The sequence below is a fragment of the Odontomachus brunneus genome, unplaced genomic scaffold (genome assembly GCF_010583005.1).
Source record: "Odontomachus brunneus isolate Ranch 3 - 2012 unplaced genomic scaffold, Obru_v1 Obru_scaffold_073, whole genome shotgun sequence".
Lineage (NCBI taxonomy): Eukaryota > Metazoa > Arthropoda > Insecta > Hymenoptera > Formicidae > Odontomachus > Odontomachus brunneus.
In genome coordinates, this window is record NW_022639523.1 from 1628698 (window position 1) to 1642063 (window position 13366).

The window sequence follows — 13366 nt, forward strand, 5'->3', positions numbered from 1 at the left end:
CTTTTAACTATTATGAGGTAGATATCCATCGTCTCTCCCTCTCCTCGCCAACGCGAGTGCTCCGTGAGATATCAAAGGGAATCTTCTCCGATCTGTTCCCAGTTTATTCTGCTAAGATTTTCGTTTCTTTTTTACGCATAGCCGTTTTCCTACTTATTCACTTCAAAGGGAAGCACAGAGTTAACGTCGCTCCTCCATCCGTGTACAGTCGAATTCGTATTCCGGTTGCGTGCTTAAACGCACCGAATCCAGTCGTGGAAGATTCTCCAGGTCGAAGTAACGTCGCGCACACGCGATCTTCGTGCCAAGTGAATAAGTCCCAGAATCAGAGTCGAGCAAACTGCACGCGGGATGCGCAATCGGAATACGATCCATATAAATTATAACACTATAACTTATAATTTACATTGAGGAGTCAATGCGTGCGGCTGTTGTCTCGCGAAAGCGTGACGATATGTGGCGACGCACTCGTGAGTCGCCGGCGAGGGTGATTCCCCAACGACGAGTTCTCCCGCCCTCGGCGAAGCACGGAGGAGCATGTGCCTTTTACGTTGAACGCGACTCCGACCGTTTGGAAAGTCCGCTTGACGGTCGCGAAATTGCATAATCGTGGAAGGACGACGACACGCGCTTTAGCAGTGCGTGCGTCGTTGTCGTCGTCGCCGTCGAGACATTAATTTCACGCAAGACTATTACGTCGGTGGTCCCCGTGGACATGGTTATTTTGTGGCCCCAAACGCGTTTCCTCGGAATTAACGCGTGCGTCGCCAGCGAGATGAAACAACGAGGGTACGTGAGGAACGCGTAGCCGCAGCGCGTCGAGCTTATAACGGGCGCATGCTTACACCGCAATTAGATGCGTTATTTAATAATCTGCTGACACATAGACAAAGAGAGAGAGGGTAGGGGGAGAGGAGAGGAGATAATCTTATAGCGTTTCTATCAAACAATCCGTACACACGCGTGCATCATCAGTTCCCTGATTAAGAATTTATCCCACGATCCTGATCCAAATTAATCCTAATTAATTATTCGGCTTGTAAAAGGTAATTTTGTCAAGTCCTGATGAGTTACGTAACGCAGCATGTCAATCCAGGCTTTAACTAATGATAAAGAGCATTAATAATTACGAGTCCATTAATAATTAGAATCCGATAATATCACCTTGATTAGATAACTGACTAGATCAATTTAATCAGAACCATGGGATAAATTTCTAGTCTAGTCGTAACTGCTACGGTTTCATCAGAGTAATCATTGTAGATCGCGGTTTCAACTGGCGTAAGCAAATGAGCAAATTGCAGCGCGCGTTAACAGCTCGGCGCCGCTTTCTGTCGGCTCAACTTTGTAAGAGATAAAAGAGCAACGACGTGTGTATGGCTGTAAAAATATTCACGAAGACAATAAAACACAGAGATCCCTCGGCTCTGCAGGCCGATATTTTACAAAAAGTCAGCGCCAGGAGATTAAACTGATTTCGCCGTGGCAGTTAGGAGCGCGAATCGCGGAATGTACGAGGAAAAGTTTTCGTTACGCGGCGGGTCGACGCGCACGGGTGTGTTTTGCGAGTTAACAATTCGGATTTAAGCGCGAGCGAAATGTGAAAAAGTAACACGGCCGCACGTATTAATTTTCCGTACGTGAAAAACAGAAACGTTAGAGCGACATTGTTTGTTAACGCTCGTTAAAATTCATAAACAACACCCATTAAAGGCAGGAAATTATATCCTCCACGACCGCCCGAGCTTCATTATTTCCGCATCGAAGCCGTTAAAAATTTCAACGACTTCCCGGTAGATCGCGAGCCGAAAAGCATCAAGTTTGCCATCGCCATCATTTCGCCATCGACGTCGCATTAAACTGCAAACCGATCGGTTTGTTATGTTGCACTCGTTCGCGTAACATTTTTACGAACCTCAATGGCTGCTCTCGGCTACCCTCAGCCAAATTGGCTCTCGACAAAAGCTAGCGCTGTTGGTACGCCCGGGCGCGCAAAGCGCGGAAAACGTATTCCGCACTAACGTTTATCCGCTACAAAAGGCGCTCGTTACCGGGCAATTTAAAGTTTTAAATGGTGCCGATCGGCCAGCCCGGATCTTAAGCAAACACCGGCCCGTATTGGCCGTGGCCTTTAAATAACGAGTAACCGCTCGTTACACCAGTTTCGTTTCTATTTCGAAAATTACGCGCGGCGGCTGAAACAATGACTGGCTAACGCACCATGTGTCCGTTGTACTCTTTGCTCGGCGCAATCGGTCCCTTTATTTCCCCAGAGCGTAACGTTTCACGGTATCGATTGACGTGACGGAGCCGCGCCGCTTCCGCGCCGAGAAGCTAAACGCGAGAAGGGGATCTACGGATTGCCAGCTAGAGGAGGTGACGGGGGAGGTCTCTACTTCCGGCTAGGCGTATAGATAGGTCGCCGCTTTGCCTGCAATTCGCGATATCCTCGTGCGGAAATCATAGTCGATTAATGATCCTCCGAAATACCCGTTTCAGCGCGCAAACACGAATGTATATTTCAAGGCTTTCCGTAATTTTAGTCTCTCTAAAGCACAATCAGTGTAGTCACGGGAATGCTATATTTGTAACTAGTGGTTCGGTTATATTAATAGTAAGTATAGCAATCAGTAAAATCAGTAAAATCTCGCTGAAAAAATCAGTTGATAGTAGCGACTATTAGCGATGCAATTTCCAAACACATGACAGTGTCATTGCACGCAAATTGCATGGAAACCGGTAATTGCATCGTCAGAAACGCAGAAAGTTAGATTTGATGCAACGTATAGCAAATTTGTAGTGTATAGATTCTGCAGTGAGATCTTTCTTGCATTGATCAAGATCAGTGAAATACAAGATGAAGCAGTAAAGCGGGAGTGTTTCTAAAAGTGTTTCATTGAAATGCACCTCTTACTGGCTTGTTCAAAAGCGTTTTTATGTTTTTTTAAGAAGCTGATTCACTTTAAGAGAGATGTGATTCAACTATTTGCCGAAAGAGTGTACGCAGCGAAAGGAAGCCCTTTCCTCACGTCTCGTCGAGGGGAAACGCAATTTGAGTGTCAAAGTTGTGTTACGTATTAGAGGCTCGGGGTGAAGTCGGCGAGCCGACAAGTAGTTGCCGAAATCATCTCAGCTCAAAAGCAACCTTTCCGTCTCGTCTTCATCAATATCTGCTTTTCATCTCACACCTTTGATGCAGCCGGGGGTTTATCTCGTTACGGCGTCGACGAACGCCAATATTCATCCGCGCTTGCTTACTTCTCGTGCGACATCCCGGTCGTTACACGTTTCCAATTCAACTTTCTATAATTATTACGGACCAACTTCTCTCTCGGGCAGAGCTATAACTCTTATCCGGTTTCATAAGCAAGTTTCGCCGTGTCGGCCCAGTGACCGCGCGTTTGGCCGGTCGATAAGGCACGAAATTATGCAAAATGACGACTACAATATTTATGTAACCTCGCGCATTAATTAATGACCGCGCGAAGATTCGATATCGCCGGTGAGTGCAGCGCGAGTGCTCACCTCGCCTCGCCCCAGAATTACACACGATAATTACGAGCGGCAATCAATAACGCCGATTATCGTAATGCATTATTATGAAATATCATCGAATATCATCTCCCGCGTCTGACACGCTAATTAATTTAACAAATCGCTTGCACACGCCGCACGCACACGGCCCTACGATAAATTAATCGGCGCGATACTTTATAGGCGCGCCCGTTTTGTTGTTTTCGCGTGATTTTTCTTCCCACCCCTATTCCCTCTCCTCCGCGCCTGCCCATCTGTTCCTCTAACGTTTTTTTCTATACGCGCGAATCATATGAAGCATTAATTGTTATTCGTTTTATTTATGAGCACGCCCGTATAAAACGCTAGTTGTTAGCAGCCGCGCGATCTCCGCGCGCCCTGAAATATTTATCGCGTCAGGCGTAAACGCGCGCACACGGCCGGCCGGATATGTAAATCGGCATAAATAAGTGGAACACACATCGACACGGAAACTCGTTGAAAATATAACATTCCAAATTGGTCAAAGGACTCGTGACTGGAGAGAGTGACAATAATTCGTCGCGTTACGCTCGCGCTCGCGAAAAACAAATTTAAAAAATGTGTCAAATATAGTTCGCGCACGCGAGAAACAAACGCGTCGTTCATCTCGAATCTCGACTACGCGATGTGTAACAACGTGTTAGTCTTCTGTAACAGAACAACACGATTGGGTAATTTTCAGTGCGGAAATCTCGTCATTGTCGAGGTTGACGGTTGGCCCGGGTCGTGTCGCGGGTAAAATAGTCATCCCTCGATTAGTTAGACGTTAATAACAGGATATAAGTGCGATCGGTGGCGCATTAACGCCCATGCGAGCTGCACACTGTGCAAAATGCAGGCTGGTGGGAATAATAAAATCGATATTGCGCGTATCCGGTGTGCCAGAGGGAAAGCTCATTTTCACTTGGTGCGTAAAGCAGCTGAAACGTAATGTTTCAACTAATTGGCATATGCGTTTATTTGTCACAGATAAATTGTTTTCGAGATACGTGAAATATCAGTATCATTTAATCATACTTGTTTAATTAGCGATTGTACATCTAATTTAGCGAAAACACAAATGATTGGAAACTCGTTTCACGCGCGCTTTATTTAGAGATTGCTTTGCCGATCGTTGTCCTCTGCTTAAAGAGCGCCGAATCCCTTTTTCTGAATCAAATTTATTGCAAGTTTTCTCACGAGTTTCAATACTGGAAGAAACGACTCCAAGTTACATCGATCGAGAAGAGGATCGCTCGGCAACGCGCGTTTGCAGCGAGCTTCTACTGTGTTTTAATCCGACGAACACATCCCGAAACAGTTTAGAGATAATCGCTCCGTATACGTGCGGCATCAACTTGACGCACGTTCTATTTTTGATTCGGTTCTTCCCAACCCACACGTTCGTAGCAGACACAACGTCAAATCGAATATCGCAGGTCTTTTTAGATGGCGCGAGGAAAATTGCACGGCGTTTGTAACGCGACGCATTCTGCGAATAGTCGCAACGTGAGGCCCGTTAAAATTAAAGTTCACTTCTTCGAGGGCGACATTCACGCGGCTCGCTCGCGCGTGACACAATCAAAATCCAATGAACGCGACGGCACAATTTGTAGCTCGTCCCGTCGATACTTCCGTTTTTATATTCTCAGCTGACTCGCCATTGCGTTCAGCCCCTCCGTAACGCGGTGATTCACGTGTGGGAACCCATCAGCCCCGGAACAATCGATATAAAATAAATTTTATACCGATTTTTACCCGTGGATCGTCACGAGTGATCGTGCCGCGTTAGATTCGCAGAATACACGGGGAGAAGAGATGACCTTAATCAAAGCTGCGCACACTTTCGACGAGTGAACAATCGAGGCCACCTTCACCGTTCCACGGTGTTGCATCACATCGAGCGCTTATCGATCCATACTCTCTCTCATCTCGACTTTTTCTCGATCCCAAGTGTTACCCTTCGGGATATAAAGCCCGCGATCGAGACCGGCGAAACTCCCGGATAATTAACGCGAAATTTGATAGAACGGAAGAAACGAGCTTGAAATTGTATTATAACGGGAAAAGTACAAGAGGAATCTTACGTAAAACTTACACAAATACGATCAGAAATTCCAAACTTCTTTTAATGTACTTTCTCTGCAAGGCGTTCCTCGCGAAAGAGCCACGGTAATAAATTAAAACCAGTGAATTAAGAGTTTTGCAAAGGTGCGCATAAATGAATCGAGAAACGTATCTTAAAGAAATTATACCGTCGACGGAGATAATAAAAGAAGTAGAGATGAGAGACTCATGAGAAACGTTGCTCTGAGACACTTAAAAGACGCCAGTCATTGTACTTTGCGTGCAAGTACTGCACGGAGAAAATATTGTAATGAAAATTACATTAACATTATATTTCTTCTCATAAGATCTTTTGCAAAGCAGGATCATATTCTGACATTGTGATATAAATTGCTATGTAGGAGTAGTAAATGGAGGTCACCCCAAGGCAAGGATTATAATAAATAAATAAACAGTAGTTCCAGTCATAATTTCTGTATGATTCAAGATTACGAAATTATGTGTCAATATTTTCTGCGTGTATATTAAGTGAAATCAATATCCGTCGTGGAATGAATTAATAACCATTCCTGTAGATTCGATTGTATTCGATATTGCTCCACTTACGTACACGAAAGTGATCGTCTCAGTGGAAATTGGCAAACTCCGCGCTTACTGCTAGTAAAGAGCTAAACCGCAATCACAGAGTGCAATACGTTCCCCACGCTCGTATATCCATTGTCGAATGGAGGGGGAGGAGGAAGGCGGTGTATGCGTGCTGCTGTAACCGTTGCGCATAAAGGTGTTTGCGAAACCTCGAAACTTTCGCGAGTCCCATTAATTTAACCGCATCGCGAAATTATGACGAGGAGAGGTAGTTTCGCGGGCGGACGCGGAATCGAGATCGACGGCGACGTCGGATTTGGGTAACGATCGCGAGCCAATCTTGCAATTCGCCGTTTCGCCGTGAATCGCCGAGAGAGAGAGAGAGAGAGAGAGAGAGAGAGAGAGAGAGAAAGACAGAGAGATCCTCGGCTTGTCAATGGAGTGATTTAACGACCCTCCCTTGCGCACTTTTAACGGGTCTTACGGCTTTGTTTACAACCTCGTGCTATCGAGCCATCGAGTCGCCGCCGTTGCTATCACGCGATATGATATAAACGGTAACTGCCATTCGAGATATCTAAAAGTTCCGCCTCGTTGTTTCCGGTCCTCGTTACGCGGCCTGTCGATAAAAATCACGGCGGGCTCGTTACCTCGCCGTTAGCCGGAGCGGCCGCGTTCGTCTGAGCGTTTTCCTCGGAACTTCATAATATCGTTAGATTTTGCGGAACGCAGTTAAGGATCTTTAAGGCGCTTCCCTTGTAAAAGTGAGTGCGCGCTTGCTGGAAGGAGGATTTTTAAGTTTTCTCCGTCACTTAACAGACGCAGGAAGATTCGCGCGCGCGCGCGCGCGCCTCCGCAAAAATAACTCGGAGTGGAGATGAGGGAGAGAAAACCGGCTCCTGGGAAATATTGCTTCACGTTTGCCGACCACTAGCCGGCCGGCCGACCGGGTTGGTTCGTTGACGTGTGTTGTAACTTCAATGAACACGCCGGAGTTGTTCGTTAACGTCTATCGCGCTGTTGATCTTTAATCTCGACATTACAGGGCTGCGCTCGCGAAAATATTTGATTTCGATACGGCGCGACAACACGCGGGGACGGTCGGATGTGTGTATGAGCGAGTTTGTAGCTCGTGAAAGCGAGTCATCGACTTACCGTCTATGACGCTCTATCAGGGAAGGCAGTTACCGGCCGAATATACACGGCTGATGCATAGCCGAGACCATTTCGCGTTTGTGGCCGCAATTCGCCTCGGGATGTCGTCAACAACAGCTTTCTCTCTCCTCCTGAAACCAAAGTTTCCCATCACTATGCGAAACGTACGGTTCTTCGAGACGCGGATTCGATTACGTGACCTTTACACGCCCCAGACGCGCAAAGATTTTCACAGTAAGTGTGCGTCGAATTCGCTGTCTCTTCGCGCTTCACGTCTACCCATGTCAAGTTGTAGCTCTAATTTCGACCAAAACTTTCTCACATATGTATATTTTGAAGGATTAATGTATATTTTGAAAGATCATGTTTAATACAAATGGAAACTAAAGTTCTAAGATCATGTTTAATACAAATGAAAACTAAAGCACCTTTAAATAGCAGAAAGCGCACAAAATGGCTTTCGGCAAAGCTAATAGTTAAAATCAGAAATAAAATCAGAATAGTTAAAATCAGAAGAGGTTGATATAGACAGAGTATTCAGGTAGGCGTTAAATGGAATATCGAGGTCAAAAGTAGAATTTCGATCCGGTATATACTTTTCTGTCGTTCGACTCAAAGTTTGCGCCTAGTAAAAAACATCAGACACCAATGCGAAACGATTCTCACATTAATGAGAGTCTAGAAATTCAAGGGAAACTTTCGTGAGCCCATTCATTTAATCACGTCGCAAAATTTTATGACCCGAAACTATTCTCTGCGGGATATCGTAGGATTGATAACGACGTAATACTTTAGAGATAATTTTCGGTAGTTATAAGCAAACGGAACTGCTTTTCCGTTGAAGTTCGCGTGCTCGAAGTGATCCCATGTGCATGTTTGATTACTCATGATTCTATTTCCTCACCGCGATTTAATAAAGATTATACATACCGCAATCACGAAAGTTCGTAAGCTGTTTAATTCTCAGATTATATCGCCATTCAGAGAAATCTGAACACCGCGAAAGAACGGGGATTAAAAGTTTGCGCGTTAGATTCTTGTTAAGCTTCTGTCGAGATGTGATCATTAATGTGCTCTTATCGATTCTGCGTTAAAATAATTATAGACTATTTACATACGAAGAGAATATTTCATTTGAACATTGTATTTTTTTTCATATAAATTTTTTCCAATCAATTTTGTTGTAGATCTGTTCTTTTTCAAAGAACTTCGAATAAGTAACGCAGCATCTTATGTTTCTAGTAGTATAGGAATAGTAAGCCGTCAATAAGTAAGTTAATCAGTAAATAAATAGTAAATTTCGCTAGAAATATAACGAATTTCTTCATACAACATATTTCAGTTCCTAAAATATAAGTAATATATATAAAATAAATGAAAAAAATAGTCAATTGCTACAGAATACGATGATCTATCTTCGGTCAAAAATCCACAGCAATTTTTATTAGAAAATTCTCTAAATTCTTTGTAAATATGCCCTTGTGTGCACGCACATTCTTATTATGATTATACAGAGTTCTAAAAAATTTCCCGTATCAAATGTTTTCCCACAAAAAGGAAGGCATACAATTCGAAGTGGGCGCAGAAAGACTATCAGCAAACGTTCGAATCCGCGCGGCTACGCGCGTAAAAGTTCGTAACGACACCATGTACGAATTTAGCCTGATCAGGCCATCGTGTCGTTAATTGGAACAAACTCTTGACGCCGAAAACGACTCCGTCGTTTTCGCACCCGCACCATCACCGCGGGCTTAAAGATTCGTCTACAATGTGCGGAGTAAGCTTGGCGTAAATTGATGCAAGAAATAAAAAACAGTTTCTTCCACCTATGCCTGTACTATAGCTCCCTTGCACCGGAAATATCTCTCTTAAGTAAGGGAGAATTCACAGCTTGGCGGAAAAGTGGAAAACAAAGCCAGTAAAAACTCGCGCTGGTGGCCGACAGTTTCCGCTTTTCTACCAACGCGAGTTCTGATTGGTTTCTGCCCTTCTGCCAAGATGTGAATTCTCCCCAAGAGAAATACTTCCTGCGTAAAGAAGCTAGAATATAGACGTAAGAAAACGAAATAAATTATTTTTACTTCTTTTATACTCCAACTGCGCGTATTGTAGACGAGCCTTAACGAATGGCCACGCCGGCGTGGAAAGGGTTAAGCTTCCGCGTTGCTCGTCGAGCCGGCTGCACAAAGGAGACATTCGCCGGTGCGAATTGACAATCGGAGAACGTGTCAAGCGTTTAAACGGCGACGCTCAGCGTCGCCGCGGGAGCTCTCCGTCGGTTACTCACGAGATTGCATCGAGCTAAACGGCGAGCCGCGTTGGTCATTGTTCGTAAAGGCGCCATCGTCGTCGTCGTCGTCGTCATCGTCATCGTCGTCGCAGCCAACGATCAAAGCGCGTTACTCGCGCGTCGCTCGTAGCCAATGAAATACGTACGCTGACGCTTGCCGACAATTCTAACCAGAAGTTAACCGGCAAGCGGATTACACGACAACTCCGTGCTGATATCGACGTCAAATCGACGTAGCCGAGGAAACGATCGGACTCGCGAAATAGCGCGACGTCCGGACGCGACCGCGTTCCCGGACTTGTGCGCGCGCGCGCGATCTCGACGTTTAATCGTAACTGTACGGTACATTTGACGTATCTTCGCGAAACTCATGGTTCGCAAAAACTCAAATTACTTCGATCAGAACGTTCCGACAACTTTGCAAATCTTATTCGCCCCAAAACACCGAACTAGGCCATGATAAGGCTCGATATACTCTTACAATCAAATGACAGACCAAAAAAATTAATTAAAGCGACTTGTGAAAATTACAATTCAGCCTTATGTTATCGCGAACATACAGCTGTTTTCTCTACATCCCCTCACTTGTGTGTTTGCCTGTAAACTCATCCCTCGCAACTTGTAATTCTTCGAACAACTCGTTTTGATCTTGCAATCTACGTGAAACTTATTACAAATTAGTGTACCCGCGGTTCATAAATTGCGACTGATTGTTCTTCTGTACGATTATTCTTTATAATATATGAAACAAGCGCTCGTGTAAACGCATACGTATGCTTACTTTGATTTATTAAATGTCATGTTATCCCATTTTCGATATTGACTCAAGCGGAACTCGGATTTCCACCTGACCCGGCATGATTCCGGTATAACGACGATTTAAATTAAGATGTGATTATCGAACGTTTAGATACCTATCAGCCGGTAGATGGGCCGGCTAACGGCATCTGGACACGAGTCCCAGGGGAAGAGGATTAAGCAGCCTCAAATGTAGCAGTGTATATATCCGCACTATATATAAGTGCGGCTAATATCGTCAACGCGAGGGAAGCTGAGAGGAGAGAAAGAGAGAGGAAGAGAAGAGATACGAATAAGTCACTAAGACATATAATTCGTCGTATATACCGTTGTTGCTCGCCGTACCATAACTTCTCAAGTCGAAATTTTAGTACCACTTTCTTGAACTTTCTAACATCTATATACATGGTCTGTCCGGAAAGTAATGAAACTGATTTTCTTGGGCCAATCAGAAGGCCCGGGAACAGAGTCCCCGGGCATGACGGTTAGTGAGGAATGTCAGGTAAACGGTCCGACCCAGCTCGGTTGCCTCGGAGCCTTTACAGAGTACAGATCGCTTGCGAAGTGGACAGCTGTTTGAGCGTGGCGTCACGGGTCAAAATGCAGCGCAGTATCGATCAGCAATACGTGATAAAGTTTTGCGTTAAACTCGAAAAATCTGCAACTGAGACGCTTGCTATGATAGAAAAAGCATACGGGAAGGACACTTTATCGAAAGCACAAGTGTTTAGGTGGCACAAAGTGTTCAGAGAAGGAAGAGAGGACATCGAGGATGAGCAACGCGCAAGGCGCCCATCAACGTCTCACACTTCGGACTATGTGACTAAAGTGAAAGAGGTTTTGGACATAAGAGACATTTTAATGCCTCCGAATTTGCACTAACGATTTTTGCTGACTTATAACTCGGTTCTGTGAGTCGATCAATTTCAATTTTTTAATATAAGAAAAGAAGATAGAAAATTTGACGATGATAGTATAAAAACCAATAAGAAAGTAATACGAGAGTGAAACATTTATTTATTCGACTTATTCTAAAAAAAAATACTTGCTAAGGAAACTGATGGCGCAAATTTACACTATAATACGTAGTCATCATTTCGTCTAATTCGTTGACCTTTCACCCTCGAGATATCTCGACACTTTGATCTTACTTTCGACCCCAATATTCTATTTAACGTCTACATTGATACTCTGAAGTCTGCGTTCTGTTTAGCCTACTGACTTTATCGGAAAGTCCTTTTTAGAATCTACAAATGATATTTTTGTGCGTTTTCTGCCATATAGACTTCCGCCAAACAGGACTTTAGTTTCCATATAACTAACTATCCCTAATATATATTAACTATTCCTAACACTGATTCCTCAGAGTAAACAGATGCAAGAAGCTCAGGTCAAAAACAGTGCTAAAATTTTGACACGGAATGTAACATCGATTTGCCATCTAAAAAGCGGAGGAATTTATTAGTCAAGCTGCCGCGTTAAAGCATTTTCTGACAAAAGCGATCGGCATAAATTAATATGACAGTTCAAAATGGTTGGTTGATTCAATTTTGCCACGCGTTACACAGAGAGAGAATATATTATTGTCAATGAAATATGTCAGCATCTCATATTATATTCCCTAAAACGCTGTCCTAATATTGTTCATTTCAGCGAAATTTTAATGCAAATTGATCGTTTGCGCGGATTTCGATATCGAGAACAATTTCATGTGCAAACTTTTCGAATTTACTAACTGATATACATTTTTACTGTAAATTAATAACGTGCACATAGCGAGAGAGAGACAAAGAGAGAAAGAAAGAGACAGAGAGAGAGGGAGGGAGGGATATTTCATTCTCCATTAAGTCGCTTCGAAAATTTGCCCGTATGTTTTAATCACGTATTATGCAAAACTGCGAGGAAGCGTAGTTACTCGTTAAATTTTCGTTCGTTAATAAGCCCCGCGCAAATGCGGCCTGTGATAATATTCATTTTGCATGCAATTCAGTCTGTTGTGGAATGGAATATCGGCGCGCATCGACGTGTCCTAACAGAAACCGTTGGCCAATTTTTCGCGTCCGAATAAACATTCTTCCCGTACAAATGGCTCGAGCCGCCAATGTTGAAATATTTGCGTTATAATAATAATTAAAATGAAACATTCCATCCCCGTTCGATTTTCAAAAGGCAACATTTGCAAATCTTCCGGTATTTGCAAAATTTTCACGCGCGGACGTTCGACGAAAAATAAATATATATATAGACAATGCGCGATACATAGAAAATACAAAAATGCTCGTTTATCGATTAATTCAATGCCGTGTAACTCGGTGTTTATCTTTCAACTTTGCCTACAATTTTCCACTTAGAAATACTCGAATTTGCTCTGCAAGCTATCGGACGCGACTCTGGGTGATGATGCGCGAGAACGTGGACGCGATTTAATATAAAAATAAAGTTAAACCGAAAGCGGACCGGCATCATTGACACCTGTCGTGCGTGGCACATCAACACAGGGCTGTTTGTGCACGAATCTCCATCGGAGATAGATTCTCTCCTGACGGACAGAGATGCAGCGTAAACGCGCAAACCAAATCTGATGCATCGGCGAGCGTTCATAAAATATGCAAGACGCTTTTACGCCAACTGAAATATTCAACGGCGACATTATATCTTCGCGCGTACAAAGTCAATTTGTGAACGGCTCGTAAACGCGCGCGCCCGGCTCTCCCGTTTTCCCAGTTTTCATATGTAAACGGCAAATTTTCCCCTCCGTCCTGCCCCGCGAGCAAACGAACGAATGTACGTACGTACGAACGAACGAACGAACGAACGAACGAACGAAACGGCCACGCACTTCTGCCGCCGCAGTGCGTACTGTAATTTACAAGTTGCTTTAGTCGATTTACCGTTCCGGCTAATTGGCAACGTAATTACCTCAAAGCGTTGCAGAAA

At 44.0% G+C, this 13366-nt stretch overlaps 1 protein-coding gene across 3 annotated transcripts in view; it reads right to left on the minus strand.

Annotated features, from left to right (window-relative positions):
• The window catches only part of LOC116847068 (glutamate receptor ionotropic, kainate 2), a 330836-nt gene that overhangs the window by 308314 nt on the left and 9156 nt on the right, over positions 1–13366 (minus strand). For 2 of the 3 annotated variants that reach the window (XM_032821664.1, XM_032821662.1), the window contains exon 2: positions 7342–7472. The gene's annotated coding sequence lies outside the window, so the exon portion shown is untranslated. Of the gene's footprint in view, positions 1–7341; positions 7861–13366 lie in introns of those variants that run through there. The other variant, XM_032821663.1, reaches the window with a different exon arrangement.